This window comes from Scyliorhinus torazame, chromosome 14, assembly GCF_047496885.1.
Source record: "Scyliorhinus torazame isolate Kashiwa2021f chromosome 14, sScyTor2.1, whole genome shotgun sequence".
NCBI lineage: Eukaryota > Metazoa > Chordata > Chondrichthyes > Carcharhiniformes > Scyliorhinidae > Scyliorhinus > Scyliorhinus torazame.
The window spans coordinates 42,799,576-42,816,103 of record NC_092720.1 but is presented as its reverse complement, the minus strand read 5'-3'; the positions used below and the strand labels follow the sequence as shown (position 1 = coordinate 42,816,103).

The window sequence follows — 16,528 nt, the reverse complement described above, 5'->3', positions numbered from 1 at the left end:
CGTGGACCAGAAGTGTCGTAGAAGAAGAATTCGTCGAGTAACGAAGGTGACTGTAGAACATGCAGCACGCGAAAGCATGGCGGAGGTGCAGGGTCCTGGTTTGGGGGCACACTGGTCAATGGTACAGCTGGCAGAGTTCATTCAGGAGAGCTTCGCCAAGCAAAAGAAGGAAGGGCTAGACCCGATTAAGGCAACATTTGATCGGGTGGAACAGGGGCGATTCAGAAGTTGGAGGAGATGGTGTCCGAGCAAGAGGACCATTTAACCGCGTTGGAGGCATAGGTGGGGCTGATGAGGGACCACCAGAAAAGGCTGCAGGGGAAGGCGGAGGACCTGGAGAACAGGTTCCGGAGACAAAACCTGAGGATCGTCGTCCTCCCGGAGGGCAGTGAGGGATCAGACGCAAGGGTATATGTGGCATGTATGCTGGGAAAGTTGATGGGAGTTGGGGCATTTACTCGACCCTTGGAAGTGGACAGAGCGCATAGAGCGCTCGCAAGGAAGCCGATGGCGATGGTGGTGCGAATGCACCGGTTCCTGGACAAGGATCTTGTGGTGGGCCAAGCAGGTACGGAGCTGCGTGTGGGAGAACTGTGAGTTGCGCATTTACCAGGACCTGGGCGCGGAACTGGCCAAAAGACTAGCCAGATTCAATGGGGTAAAATCGGCCCTCTTCAAGAAGGGGTGAAGTTTGGGATGTTATACCCAGCGTGTCTGTGGGTCACTTATGAGGGCCAGGAACTATACTTTGAATCATCGGATGGAGCGATGGACTTTATCAAAGACAAAAGGCTGGCAGGGGTTTGAGGGCATTGAACCTTGGGGTAGGGTATTGCAGTATCAATTCTGTTAAAGTTATTTTAGTTTTGAATTGTATATGCAGTGTACTTGGTAACAGGTTTTTGGGCCGCTGCTCAGATCTGTAAGTTAACTTTGTTTCAGAGGGTGGAGGGATTTTTTTCTACTGTGTGTTTGTCGGGGATTGTGTTGTTTTGAATAGATATGTTCGAGTGGGGGGGGGGGGGGGGGAGAACAATAGGGGATAGGATATCTGGTGCCATGGGCAGGGATAACCTGGCTAGCTGGGTGGGTTAACTTACCGAAGCACAGTGGGAGGGAGGGGGGCGGGGGGGTGGTGAGCAGGTGGTAAGTTTGTTAAGGGGGTTGGGATTGTGGTGCTGCTGATAGGGGTGGGGGGTGCTGCTCTGCTGACAGGGGAGGAACAGTTGCTGGGAGACGAATGGGAGGTTGAGGACGGTGGATGCCCGAGGGCGGGTCCATGGAGGTGAGAGACGCGAGCTGGAGGCTCGGTGATTCTACTGATTAGAGCACACGAGCTCTAGAAGGGTGATGGCTGATCAGGAGAGGGGGAGGGGGTGCGGGAAGCCTCCCGACTAGCAAGGATAATCCAGGGAACTACAGGCCGGTGAGCCTTACTTCAGTGGTAGGGAAATTACTGGAGAGAAGTCTTCGAGACAGGATCTACTCCCATTTGGAAGCAAATGGATGCATTAGTGAGAGGCAGCATGGTTTTGTGAAGGGGAGGTCGTGTCTCACTAACTTGATAGAGTTTTTCGACGAGGTCACCAAGATGATTGATGCAGGTAGGGCAGTGGATGTTGTCTATATGGACTTCAGTAAGGCCTTTGACAAGGTCCCTCATGGTAGACTAGTACAAAAGGTGAAGTCACATTGGATCAGGGGTGAGCTGGCAAGGTGGATACAGAACTGGTTAGGTCATAGAAGGCAGAGAGTAGCAATGGAAGGATGCTTTTCTAATTGGAGGGCTGTGACCAGTGGTGTTCCGCAGGGATCAGTGCTGGGATCTTTGCTGTTTGTAGTATATATAAATGATTTGGAGGAAAATGTAACTGGTCTGATTAGTACGTTTGCAGACGACACAAAGGTTAGTGGAATTACGGATAGCGATGAGGACTGTCAGAGGATACAGCAGGATTTAGATTGTTTGGAGACTTGGGCGGAGAGATGGCAGGTGGAGTTTAATCCGGACAAATGTGAGGTAATGCATTTTGGAAGGTCTAATGCAGGTAGGGAATATACAGTGAATTGTAGAACCCTCAAGAGTATTGAAAGTCAGAGAGATCTAGGTGTACAGGTCCACACGTCACTGAAAGGGGCAACACAGGTGGAGAAGGTAGTCAAGCAGGCATACGGCATGCTGGCCTTCATTGGCTGGGGCATTGAATATAAGAATTGGCAAGTCATGTTGCAGCTGTATAGAACCTTAGTTAGGCCACACTTGGAGTATAGTGTTCAATTCTGGTCGCCTCACCACCAGAAGGATGTGGAGGCTTTAGAGAGGGTGCAGAAGAGATTTACCAGAATGTTGCCTGGTATGGAGGGCATTAGCTATATGGAGCAGTTGAATAAACTCGGTTTGTTCTCACTGGAACGATGGAGGTTGAGGGGCGACCTGATAGAGGTCTACAAAATTGTGAGGGGCATAGACAGAGTGGATAGTCAGAGGCTTTTCCCCAGGTAGAGGGGTCAATTACTAGGGGGCGTAGGTTTAAGGTGAGAGGGGCAAGGTTTAGAGTAGATGTACGAGGCAAGTTTTTTACATAGAGGGTAGTGGGTGCCTGGAACTCGCTACCGGAGGAGGTGGTGGAAGCAGGGACGATAGTGACATTTAAGGGGCATCTTGACAAATACATGAATAGGATGGGTATAGAGCGATACGGACCCAGGAAGTGTGGAAGATTGTAGTTTAGTCGGGCAGCATGGTCGGCACGGGCTTGGAGGGCCGAAGGGCCTGTTCCTGTGCTGTACATTTCTTTGTTCTTTGTTCATCCTGGCCTCACCTCCACTGTCCTGCCCGTTCTCCATAACCCTTCTACTCATTACCGATTAAAAATCTGTCCAACTCCTCCTTAAATTTATTCACTGTCCCTGCGTTCACCACACTCTGGGGTAGCAAATTCCACAGATGATTACATTACCATGCTGAAATAAAGTTTCGGTGGATTTCTGTGGTAGACACATGTCAGTTATTGCCTTGACTAGAATTGTGACTGATATCATGTGCATTATGAACAGAGACCTAGGGCTGCATTTTATCCATCCTCAGCAGGCATGTTTCCCACAAGGCAGGGGGGAGGTGGCCGCAGTGGGTGCTGGTAAAATGGGAGGCATCCATCACACCACCTTCTGACCCATCCTGGAGCTCATGCCCATAATGTGGGTGGGGATGGGGAGGTGCGCTGAAATTGGGGCAGCCCACCCGCTGTTAAAATGACCAGTCAAGGGTCAATTAGACATTACTGACCCGAATGGTATGCTGCCTCTGTCATAAAATGTTTGGCCTGGGCAACAGGGTGGGAGCGGGAAACCTGATTTTTAATTGCAAACGGTTAAAGGGCTGGAAGGAAAGGGGAGTCACTCTTCGGGGGCTGCCCTTTGCCGATCGCTGGCAATCCCCTTCCTTCCTACCCACTCACTCTCTTACACCCATCCACTGCTGCTTACCCTAACACACCCAAACTCTCCAGACCCAAGACATTGGACTTCCTGCTCTGGGAATCCTAAGCTTTGGGCTTTTCACTTCAGCTGTCGTCCTGGCAGCTGTCACAGATGCCTTCTTGCTGCTACCGGGACAGGTGATGTTGCCGGCCAATCCAATCAGGGTTGTTAGTCATGCTGGGCTTCATGCTGGTGTGGTTCCCAGCAAGGGTGGGGTTGGGAGGCATGCTACCCCCACCCCCACATACTATTTAACCCCTAACCCCTAATAATCCTGCCGATTATGCTGCAATTATGCCAATTAATGAGGTGCAAAAATCTACACTGACTTCATTGAGAATGACCCATCTGCATTCACTTCATTGAATTGCATGAAGTAACTTGTAACTCTCTGTGCCTACTAGAATAAAGATGTTGCAGCACAATTTTCTCAATGGAAATTTCTGGGTGTAGTGGATATGCAGCAAAGTAAAACACTAACACATGCTGAATAAATGATCTTAGCTCTTCTGTTGTGAGCAGATATAGAAAAGAATCCATATACTTCATCACTGATTTGGAAGGATAATGACCGGCAGACATTGGAGCCCATTCTCATACACATTCCATTGGGTGGGTGAATAGTATAATTGGGAGAAACCTGGTAATGAGTTACATGACGTAAGACGTGGGAAAAGCAAAAGAAAAGGGAAAGTATACTACAAATACCTTAAGAAAATAAAGTGCAATGCTTCTTTAAAGAATGGTACATTTGGAAATGAATGACTCTGTTTACATATTTCTGCCTCTGTCCCCTGAGCACGTTCATGTTTTTTGGCACCTGGAGCTTTGGAGCAGGTTGTTTTGTTGACAGGTTGAACATGAAGCCTGCTCTGGTCGATTCTGGAATATATAAACATAGCGGAGAGAAACAAGTTAGTGCTCAATGTACAATGAAGTGGTAATAAATGAAGCATGTGATTCTCACCGGATGGACCCCAAGCTATAAAAAAAACATTTTTGCACAGAGGAGAAACGTGAATGGGTGGGCAGTTTCCTCTATCCTATTCTTGGGCGCCTCCTAATTGTCAGCCTAAAAGAAGGACAGAGGCAAAATAAATTAATCAGCCACCATATCAATTAACATGTGCAGAAAAGAATGGACAACCTCAGCAGGTCTGGCAGCATCTGTGGAGAGAGAAGGGAGCGAATATTTTGGGTCTGAATGAGTCTTTGGACTCGAAACGTTAGCTCCCCCTCTCTCCATAGACCAGTCTTGACTTCAAATTGAACCACTCAGTAAGGCAAACACTTCCTCTGAAGGAAGGAGAAAGATTGAACAGGAAATCTGCATTGCTTTTGTTGACTGCTTCAGCACCTGGTGATTTTGTATCTCATAAACACTGCCACAGATCAGTTGGGACATATAATTTGTTTCCGTGCTGTATATTCATGGGCGGAATCTCACCCAGCCCCCATCATGGAGGGATTGGGAGACACTGCGGAAGTATAGTCAGCACTCTCCCCACACCACACTTCAATGCCCCCCATGGGGCTCCCACTAGGCTCTGCTCCCGTCACTGCCCTTGGCACAGGTTGGCACTGCCAGGTTGGCACTCTGTCAGCCTAGCAGTTCCAACCTGGAAATGTCAAACTGTGCCACGCGGCAGTGGCATGGCACTGAACAGGCATGTTCCCCTTCCCCGCCCTCCGGGGGCGGGGGTGGGGGGGTGGGGTGGGGGGAGTGAGTGAGTGCTACACTTGCATCTGCTCCCCCGGAGTGAACTCCCCTACTGCCTCACACCTAGACAAACTTGTAGTATACCTTGTCAACGTGACGTATGAATATTTAGTGAAGATGGATCATTTAGAAATATAGCAACATCAAAAATAGCAGAAGGAGGAGGCCATTCAGCCCTTCAAGCCCGTTCCGCTATTCATTATGATCATAGCTGATCATCCAACTCAATAGCCTGATCCCGCCTTCTTCCCATATCCTTTGATCCCCTTAACCCGAAGTGCTCTATCTAACCGCTCCTTGAAAACGTACAGGGCACAATTCTCCAGAAACATTCCTAAGTGTGGTAGCAATAGGGAATTGCCACGAGCTTCCCGGTGCTCTGCCCAGTGAGGCCGGCAATGCAATTCAACGTTAATTGGTCCACTTAACGAGGCCTCACGGGCTTCTCGCCGCAAATGATGGTTCACCAGCTGATTCGCCGAGATCGCGCTCCCCCTCCCCCCCTCCCCCACAAAGGGAGCATTCATCCTCCAACCCCCCCATGCGACGCTCCCTCCCCCACTCTCCGCAAACCCCCCCACCCCATCTTCACACCCCCTTTCCCACCACTGTGGCTCACGATGCCCTTTCTGCGTCCCCGCAGGTAAAGCTCTCCCACAATCGGCGGGAGAGGGATCAGACTTGCCTTGGGGTGCCGGACATAAGGGGCAAAATTCTCCGTTATCGGCGGAAAGTCCGCCGATCGGCGCAAAAAACGGCGCAAATCCGACTTGCGTCACGTCGGAAAAATGGGTCGATAGTCTTCGGCCCGAAATGGGCTAGCAGCGACGTAACGGGATCCGCGCTTGCGCAGTGGTTCACGCCGTGCAGCGTCATACGCGCTGCACGGCGTGACGGCTCATAAGGCCGCGCTGCTCCCCCCCACCCGACCGGAACACCCGACCGCAACACCCGACTGGATGGCTGGCCGTCGCTCAGCCCCGAGGTTCGAGTCACGCGATGTGGAGGCGCTCCTTGACGCGGTGGAGCAGAGGAGGGACGCCCTGTATCCCGGGCACGGCCGCAGAGTTGCCCCACGCCACAGCCGGCGTCTGTGGAGGGAAGTGGCAGAGGCCGTCACCGCTGTGGCCCTGACACCACGGACAGGCACCCAGTGCCACAAGAAGGTGAACGACCTCGTCAGAGCACGCAGGGTGAGCCTCCCCATATCCCCCCTCCCCCATATCCCCCCTCCCCCCATCCCCATATCCCCCCTCCCCCATATCCCCCCTCCCCCATATCCCCCCTCCCCCATATCCCCCCTCCCCATATCCCCCCTCCCCCATATCCCCCCTCCCCCATATCCCCCCTCCCCCATATCCCCCCTACCCCATATCCCCCCTCCCCCATATCCCCCATATCACCCCCTCCCCCATATCCCCCCTCCCCCATATCCCCCCCACCCCCATATCCCCCTCCCCCATATCCCCCCTCCCCCATATCCCCCCTCCCCTATATCTCCCTCCCCCGTATCACCTGATCACTGCCTGATGTCTAACCATGCATGCTTCATTGTGTATCGCAGGACCAAACGTCCAGGCACCCATCCCCGCAGATGCAGACCGCCCGCAGGATGCCCCTCGGAGGCCACAGGAGACGGAGAGACCCGCACCCTCCAGCATGCGACGCCCGCAGGATGCCCCTCAGAGACCACAGGAGACGGAGAGACCCGCACCCTCCAGCATGCGACGCCCGCAGGATGCCCCTTGGAGACCACGGGAGACGGAGAGACCCGGACCCTCCAGCATGCGACGCCCGCAGGATGCCCCTCGGAGACCACGGGAGACGGAGAGACCCGGACCCTCCAGCATGCGACGCCCGCAGGATGCCCCTCGGAGACCACGGGAGACGGAGAGACCCGGACCCTCCAGCATGCGACGCCCGCAGGATGCCCCTCGCACACCACGGGAGACGGAGAGACCTGGAGCAATAGGGAGACGACACCCCCGTCACGTGCGGGAGCGACCACCCAGCGACGAGAGGGGCAGCCACAGGCCCCCGTCACATCCGAGCCAGGACACCACTACCCAGGACACCACTACCCAGGACACCACTACCCAGGACACCACTACCCGGGACAGCACTACCCAGGAAGACGAAATACCGGACAGTGACTCAGAGTGGATGGGTGGAGACGAACCCCCACCCCAAAGTGCCATGGACTCAGAGTGGGACGAAGAGCACGACACAACGCCACTGCTGTCACCAACACCCTCCACCATCGCAGAAACACTCACCACGGTTGGGCACTTTAGTGATGAGGCGTCTGGTACACTCACTGGTGCGCACAACACAGCCGTCCCGGTACAGCAGGTGGAGGTAGGAGCAGCAGAGGGACCGGGCGGTCGGAGGGCAGCCCAGCCCAAGCGAACATCTGCCGCCCAGATGGATCCCGGGTTCCTGCAGTTACCACACCCACACATAGATCCGATGTAACCACCGACCCGGAGACGAGCGAAGAGGGTGACGGGCGGCTTGCGGCGGCTGCGGTCGCAGGTGGAGGAGTCCACCCACGTCCAGGAGCTGGGAGTGGTGCCGGTCATGCGTGCCACCCAGGCCGACACCGCACGGGTGGCGTCCGCGGTGGAGGCAATGGGTGCGACGGTGTCAGACATGGGGAACGGTTTGCGAGGCCTGGGGCCTTCCGTGCAGGCGGCGTCTGTGGCCCAGGAAATGGCTGCCCTCTCACAGGAGGCCATAAGCCAGTGCCAGCGCCAGATGGCAGAGGCGCTCAACGCCATAGCCCAGTCTCTGCAGGCCATTGCCCAGTCTCAGCAGGCCATGGCCCAGTCTCTGCAGGCCATCGCTGAGGGCATCGGCGCCAGTGGCCATGTGCGAGCCGGCGTCGCACTGTCACAGACAGGGTTTGCCAACCCCCTGGGTTCCATGGCTGCAAACCTGCAGACCCCTGTCGATACCAGCACGGGCCTCCAGGACTGGCAGCGCCAGATGTCGGGGGGCGTCGGATGGCCAGTCCGTTCGCATCCCCCACCCATGTAGAGGCCTGGGGGCCATCGGGCACCCCGAGGGAGGAGGAGGTGGTGTGGTCCGTCCCGGCTCCCTCTGTAGGGGAGGTCCCGGTACACCGCGACACCTCGGACTCCCCCCCTTCCGTCCCAGGTGCATCGGGTGGGCAACGGGCAGGACAGGCTGGCAGCTCGCCATCCCAGTCGCCCGGGCCGCAGCCTGACCCATCTAGGCCAGGACGCCCCAGGAAACGGCCGCCAAAGGGATCCAGTGTCAGAGGGCAGGAATCACAGGAGTCCACCTCCAGTTCTGCTGTACCGTCTGGGGAACCACGTAGACGTAGTCAAAGGGCCCGTAAGGCCAAACAATTAGACACTGAGTAAGTTGGCACGGGTGCAGGGCACAGATGAGTTTTAGGGGCTAGGGCACGTGCATGAACTCCTTTGGTTATTAAAGTCAATGTTACACCTACCGAAGCTGCCTTTGTGCTCTGTCCAAAGTGTGCGGGGGTGTCATGTACGTTGAGCGCAAGTGTGTGTGTGAGGGGTGGTCTTACCTCAGCCCCAGGTGAGCCTGCCCCCTTCCCCCTGGGCCGCCATCAACATCCCCCGGGCAGAGGACGGGACCGTGCGCTGCAGTGTCACAGCCGCATGCAGGGATGGTCCGGGTGGATGGTGGTACTGTGGCCATGGGTCAGACATAGTCCAACGATGTAGAGCCAGGAGCTCATCGCAGGGCGGGTTGTCATCATCCTCCATGGCCTGCGATAGACACGCGTCCACCCGCAACTGTGTGAGCCCGGCCCGTTGTGCCGCAGGTGGATCGGCAATGGGGGGGGGGGGGTGGTGTGCATGCGGGTGGGGTGGGTGGGGTTGGGGAGGGGGGTGAGGGTGCTGGGTGGGTGGATGGGTGGGGGGTGTGAGTGGTCGGCTGTTGCCATGGTGTGCGGTCTGTGGCCATACTACCCGATTCCCACGCCCATCTAGTCAGTGAAGCGGGCGTCTATCAGTCTGTCCCGTGCCCGCTGGGCCAGCTGGTAACGGTGGACAGCCACCCGCCTGTGTCTACCCCGTCTGCCCTGACCATTGCCCCCATCCCCCTCATCTGGGGAGGACTGGGCCTCTTCCTGCTGCTCCTCCACTCCGCCCTCCTCTGCCTGCGGCACATCGCCCCTCTGCTGGGCTATATTGTGCAGGACGCAGCACACCACAATGATGCGGCCGACCCTATCTGACCGATACTGGAGGGCGCCCCCAGAGAGGTCCAGGCACCTGAAACGCATCTTCAGCACGCCAAAGCACCTCTCGATCACTCCCCTTGTCGCTACATGGGCATCATTGTAGCGGTTCTCCGCCTCATTGCGTGGCCTCCGTATAGGCGTCATCAGCCACGATTGCAATGGGTAGCCCCTGTCGCCAAGCAACCAGCCCCTCAGCCGGGGATGGCGTCCCTCGTACATGCCGGGGATGGATGACCGCGACAACACGAATGAGTCGTGTACACTGCCTGGGTGACGGGCGCAGTCGTGCAGGATCATCATGCGGTGGTCGCAGACCACCTGTACGTTCATCGAATAGGTCCCCTTCCTATTAGTGAACACGGCCCTGTTATCTGCAGGTGGCCGCACGGCGACGTGCATCCCATCGATCGCGCCCTGGACCATGGGGAACCCGGCCACGGCAGAGAAGCCCACGGCTCGGGCATCTTGGCTGGCCCGGTTCACGGGGAAGTGGATGTAGCGGTGCGCCATGGCATATAGGGCATCTGTCACTGCCCGGATGCACCGAAGTCTGCGATATGCCGGACAGGTCCCCACTCGGTGCCTGGAATGACCCCGTTGCATAAAAGTTCAGGGCCACCGTAACCTTGACGGACACGGGGAGAGGGTGTCCCCCGCCAGTGCCACGCGGTGACAGGTGTGCCAGCAGGTGGCAGATGTGTGCCACGGTTTCCCGGCTCATCCGGAGTCTCCTCCTGCATTCCCGGTCCGTGAGGTCCTGGTATGACTGCCGGGGCCGGTACACACGGGGCGCCCTCGGGTGCCTCCGTTGCCGTGGGGCCGCGACGTCCTCCTCCCCCTCCTCGTCCTGTCGGTCAGGTGTCCCTCCAGCCTGGGCGGCTGCCGCCTGCCCCTCTGCGGCAGCCTGCGCCGCCTCTCTGGCACGCTCCTCCTCCTCTTCCTCATCCAGGGCAACATAGACATGAGCGGCTGCCACCACGGCGGCCAACATCGCTGGATGATCTGAAAACATGACGGCCTGGTGGGGGGGAGGGGAACGACGACATGTCATCATTGCCCATATCCCCTCCTCCCCCCAGCCAGGTGGCATGGACCGCATGGTTCCAACTGTTGGAGGCTGGCACCTGGCCAGGTGGACCAACTCACTTGCCCTCCCATCCCCCTCCTCGGCATGGACCCCCCCCCCCCCAACCTCCACCCCGGCACGGACCCCCCGCCCCCCAACCTCCACCCCGGCACGGACCCCCCCAACCTCATCCCGGTGCGGCACGGACCCCCCCCAACCTCCACCCCGGCACGGACCCCCCCCCAACCTCCACCCCGGCACGGCACGGACCCCCCCCCCCCCCAACCTCCACCCCGGCACGGATCCCCCATCCACCTCCCTGGCACGGACCCCCTCCCGGCACTCCCCCGGAGCCCAGCCTACTCTAACCACCGCCTCCCCCCCCCCCCCCCGCCGCACACACACACACACAAGCCGAGACACACCTCTCCTCACGCATTCAGACTGCGGCCACGCCATTGCCTGCCCAGAGCCAACCCCCCAGGCCGTCACTCACCTCCACGCTGGTCGGCGTGAGTCTGGAGCACCGGGTCACGCCGATGAAAAGGAGGTTTAATTTACATCGACGTGAACGGTCATCACGTCGACGGGACTTCGGCCCATCCGGAAGGGAGAATATCGGCAGGCCGAAAGTCGGCTGCCTTGCGCAGACCCGTCACATTCTCCGCGGCAGCGGCGACATTAACGCCCCGCCGACTTTTCTCCCTTCGGAGACTTCGGCAACCGGCGGGGGCGGGATTCACGGCGGCCAACGGCCATTCTCCGACCCTCTGGGGGTGTCGGAGAATGACGCCCAAGAATCCTCACCTCCTTCGAGGAATGTGCCCTGGAGGTGACCAGAGTGGCTAAGCATAGATCGGTCACCCATGTGGAGGTTGGCGGATGCCGCAGAGGTTAGTGCCCACCGTGCTCCACCCGGGGGACCTGTCAAACCTGACTTGTTATTGCCTCACTGACTAACCCATCCCTCTCACTGAACACATGTTCATTAGCCCACAGGTCCTCCAGCCGACGGCACCGGCCCATCCCAGGCGGAACCCCCTCCTGACTCCGAGGAGAACACCTCAGAGGACAGCTCCGAGGATGCCACAGTGGTTGTGGTACAACTGTCATCCCCACCCCCCACCAGTGCAGGTACACACACCTCGGTGCTAAATGTTAGTGGACAGGCTTCGGGGACACAATCTGGTGAGCATCACATTGCTGCTGATGTACACCAGGTGGAGGCAGGAACCCCCAGGCGTGACAGCTGGATCCAAGGATCCATGATGCTGAGCCCCTGGAAGTGGATTACCCGGAGCTGATGAAGATGATAAGGAGTAGTCGGGACGTTCAGAGGGAGATGCCAGTCTCACTCCAGCAGATTCATAGCCTCTAGGAGGAGTGCCAGAGACTATGGGCATAGGAGATGACCCTGGTAATGAGTGGCACCAAGGCCAACACTGCTAGGGTGGCGACCGCATGGGAGAGCCTGGTGCATGACATCGGCACCATGAGTGAAGGTGTCCAAGGTGTCGCGCAGTCGGTGATGGCCAAGGCTGAAGGCCTCGGCAGAATGACTGCCTCACTGGGGATGTCACGCAGTACCATGCCGACCTTGATAGGGTTCTGCAGGACATGTCCCGCTCTCAGATGGGCATGACTGAGGTGCTGCGGAGCTTGTCCCAGTCGTAGGTGGGCATGGCTGAGGCACTGCAGAGCATGTTCCAGTCACTGAGGAGCATCGCCGAGGGCGTCGACACCATGGCACGTACCATGGGGAACCGCCAGGGCTGGCAGAGCGAGATGATGCAGGGGCAGCCGGGGCTCAAACCAGCTGCCCCTCCATCCCAAGGTGAGTCCCAGAGCTCTAAGAGCACCGATCAGGAGGAGGGGATGCTGAGTGCCAACCCAGACCCGTCCCATGAAGTGGCACCAGCTTCTCCCAGGTTCCACCCAGCTGATGAGGCCATGTCTCAAGGTTAGCACATGGCACAGGGCGGCACAGCTGTGCATGTGCCGCTGGCAAGTGAGCCAAGGCCCTCTGGCCGCAGAGCCGCCAGAGGATGCCTGCCAGGGGCATCGAAAGCCACGGGATGAGGTAAGCAGCTGGCAGCCTCCCCCTCAGATGAGCATTCTGAAGTAACATCTGGACGTGGTGGTAGAGCTAGGGCATCCTTGAGAGAGGAGGGCTGGGGCAGGGGGGGTATTGTACAGCACATTGAACTCTTTTTTGTACAATCATTATGTGGCCTCTGTCACTTTCTTCACGTTTTTAAAAAGGAGTACTAATCGGCGCCAGCGTGAGCACTTACTGGGGAGGCCAGTGAATGACAGGAGGCTGTTGGATATGGGGTGGCTCTCGTTAATTGTATGGAAATGGGGATTAAGTGGTGATAATTATTTTCTCACCATGCTACGGCGCAATCCCAATTTTGCCTACAGAAGTGGGTCGGTTGCATTGCAAAATGTTTGGCGCCCGGCGCAGATCTCGTTTTTGGCCTCTCCCGCTATTCATTGGCCTTGTTATGTTTCAACGAGAGCACAGTGAGGCCAGAGAATCTCGCCCACAGTGTTTTGGCCTCAATTTTTCTCTGCTGACAAATTCCACAGCCCGATCACTCCCTGGGTGAAGAAATTTCTCCTTATCAAAGTCCCAAATCCTCAGACCATGATCCCTAGTTCTGGATGCCCCCATCATTGGGGACATCCTTCTAGCATCTACCCTGTATATTCCTGGTAGAACTTTATATGTTTCTATGAGTACCCCTCATTCTTCTAAACTCCAGTGAATACAATCCTAACCGACTCAATCTCTCCTCATATGTCAGTCCTATCATCCCAGGAATCAGTCTGGCAAAACTTCTCTACACACCCCCTATAGCAAGAACATCCATCCTCAACTAAGGAGACCAAAGCTGCACACAATATTCCAGATGTGGCCTCACCAAAGCCCTGTATAATTGTAGCAAGACATCCTTGCTCCTGTACTCAAATCCTCTCACTATGAAGGCTAACATACTATTTGCCTTCTTTAACGCCTGTTGCACATGGTTACCTTCAGTGACTTGTGTACGAGGACAACCAGGTCTCGTTGCACATTCCCCTCTCCTAATTTATGCCCATTCAGATAATAATCTGCCTTCCTGTTTTTGCTGCCAAAGTGGATAATTTAGCCACATTATACTGCATCTGCAATTGATTTGCCCACGTTCTCAACTTGTCCAAATCACACTGAAGGATCTTTGCATCTTCCTCACAGCTCACCCTTCCACCCAGCTTTGTGTCTTCTGCAAACTTGGAGATATTACATTTTCTTCCCCCATCTAAATCATTAATATATATTGTGAATATTTGGGGTTCCAGCACTGGCCCTGTCGTCTGCCACTAGTCACTGCCTGCCATTTGAAAAAGACCTATTTATGCCTACTCATTGTTTTGTGTCTGGCAACCAGTTCTCTATCCATCATCATGGTAACACAGTCGTTAGCACTGTTACTTCACAGTGCCAGGGACCTGGGTTCGATTCCTGGCTTGGGTCACTGGCTGCGGAGTGTGCATGTTCTCCCCATGTCAGCGTGGGTTTCCTCTAGGTGCTCCGGTTTCCTCCCATAGTCCAAAGATGTGCAGGTTAGGTGGATCGGTCATGCTAAATTGTCCTTAGTGTCCAAAAAGGTTAGATGGGGTTACAGGGATATGGTGGAGGTGTGGGCTTCAGTAGGGTGCTCGTCCCAAGGGACGGTGCAGGCTTGATGGGCCGAATGGTCTCCTTCTGCGCTGTAAATTCTATGATTTCAATAATTCTATGATTCCCCTCATCAACTCTACTAATTATATCCTCAAAGAATTCCAGTAGGTTTGTCAAGCATGATTTCCCTTTCGTAAATCCATGTTGACTCTGTCTGATCCTGTCACTGTTTTCCAAGTGCTCTGCTATTAAATGTTTGAAATGGACTCCAGCATTTTCCCACTACCAATGTCAGGCTGACTGGTCTACAATTTTGTTTATCACTACCTCCCTTTTTAAATAGTGAGGTTACATCAGCTACTCTGCAATCTGTAGGAACTATTTCTCTTTCTGTAGTGTAGTGATTATCAAGTTCACCTAACACATGAAAATTCCTCAGTTCGAAACCGGCCCGGGGCATTGCCAAAGCTTTCTCAATTAGTGTGAGCGATGTTTGCACAATTTAAGTTTGTTGCTGAATATTTAATAGTAGCATGGTGGCACAGTGGTTAGCACTGCTACCTCACAGCGTCAAGGACCCGGGTTCGATTCCAACCTCGGGTGACTATGTGCGTGGTGTTTGCACTTTATCCCGTGTCTGCATGGGTTTCCTCTGGGTGCTCCGGATTCCTTCCACAGTCCAAAGATCTGCAGATTAGGTGTATTGACCATGCTAAATTGCCCTTAGTGTTAAAAGTTTGGGTGCGGTTACAGGAATAGGGCGGGGGGTTGGGGCTAGGTAAGGTGGGTCTTTCAGAGGGTTGGTGCAGACTTGATGGACTGAATGGCCTCCTTCTGCACTGTCGTGAATCTATGATTCCAGAGTCTATAGAATCTTGGAAGTTGACCACCAATGCATCCATTATTTCTAGGACCACTTCCTGAAATACTCTGGTATGTAGATTATCAGGCCCTGGGGATGTAACGGCCTTTGATCCCATCAATTTCCCCAACACCATTTCTCTACTAATACTGATCTCCTTCAATTCCTCCGTCTCACTAATCCCTTTGTTCCCCAACATTTGGGGTAGTGAGGTGTGGGGGGTGGGGACGGCGGCAATAACATTGAAATCCATTCAAATTTATTAAAATGAGGTTCACGTCCTTTGTGGATGTGAATCTCGTGACAGTGCCAGTGAGGGACAGGAAAAATCAGCAAACACAATCTCTCCGGTAAGAATCGCATTTTCCGATTCTCACGAGATTCTCCTCCCGCGTCGCCCGCCGGTCCGTGGATGGCGAGTGCAGGCTGAAGATCACGCCCTATGTTTCGGTTTATAGAACAAATTCCTCAGTCAGACACACGCAGCATTTACAATTGCTGGTCAGGAAATTGCTGGCCAATACCTGAGCTTTTTGAGTCATTTATTTCAGTAGGTGGGAAATTAAAGTCTATGGACCTGAAATTCTATATTTCTATTCAGAGGGTGGTGAACCTGTGCAATTCTCTACAACTGAAGGCTGTTGAGGCCAAGTCACTGAATATATTTAAGAAAGAAATAGTTAGATTTCTACACACTAAAGGCGTTATTGGGTATGGGACGAGAGCAGGAGAATGGCATTGAGATGGAGGATCAGTCATGATCATATTGAATGGCAGAGGAAGCTCGGGGGGCTGAGTGGCCTACTCTTGCTCCCATTTCTTATGTCTTCTCTATGTTTCGGATTCAATTTATAACTCATCGGATACTGAAGGAATCCATGCCTATATGCAGCAAATCCTGGACAACATTCAGGTTTGAGCTAATAGGTGGCAAGTAACATTCTTGCCATGTAAGTGCAAGGCAATGGCCATCTCCGCCAAGAGCGAATTTAACTCTTGTCATTCAAAGGCATCATCATTGCTGAATTTCCCATTGTCAACATCCCTGGGGCTTACAATTGACCAGAAACTTAACTGGACCTAGCCACCACTGTGGTTCCAAGAGCAAGTGGGAGGCTGGGTATACTGCAGTGAATGACTTGCTTCCTGGCTGTGCAAAGCCTGTTCACCATCCACAAAGCAGAAGTCAAGAGTTTGATGGAATTCTCCTCACTTGCCTCCAACTCAAGAACTTGACACCATTCAAGACAAAGCAGCCCGCTTGATTGGCCATACATCCACCACCTGGAATATGGCCCTGTCCATCATAGCTGCAGTGGGTGCCAGACACAAGATCAGTAACTCACCAAGGCCCTTTAAAGGCATCTCTCAAACCCGTGACCTCCACCGCAAACAGGGGTGTCATGGGGGCACAGTGGTAGTACTGATACCTCACAGCTCCAGGAGCCCGGGTTCAATTCTGGCCTTGTCTGTGTGGAGTTTGCACT

General features: G+C 54.8%; 1 long non-coding RNA gene across 1 annotated transcript in view; it reads right to left on the bottom strand.

The window, feature by feature from the left end:
* Positions 1-4,035: 4,035 nt before the first annotated feature.
* Positions 4,036-16,528, bottom strand: part of LOC140389670 (uncharacterized) — a 114,248-nt gene continuing 101,755 nt past the window's right edge. Inside the window, exon 3 of the long non-coding RNA XR_011934445.1 lies at positions 4,036-4,362. This is a non-coding gene — a long non-coding RNA (uncharacterized lncRNA). The remainder of the gene's footprint in view (positions 4,363-16,528) is intronic.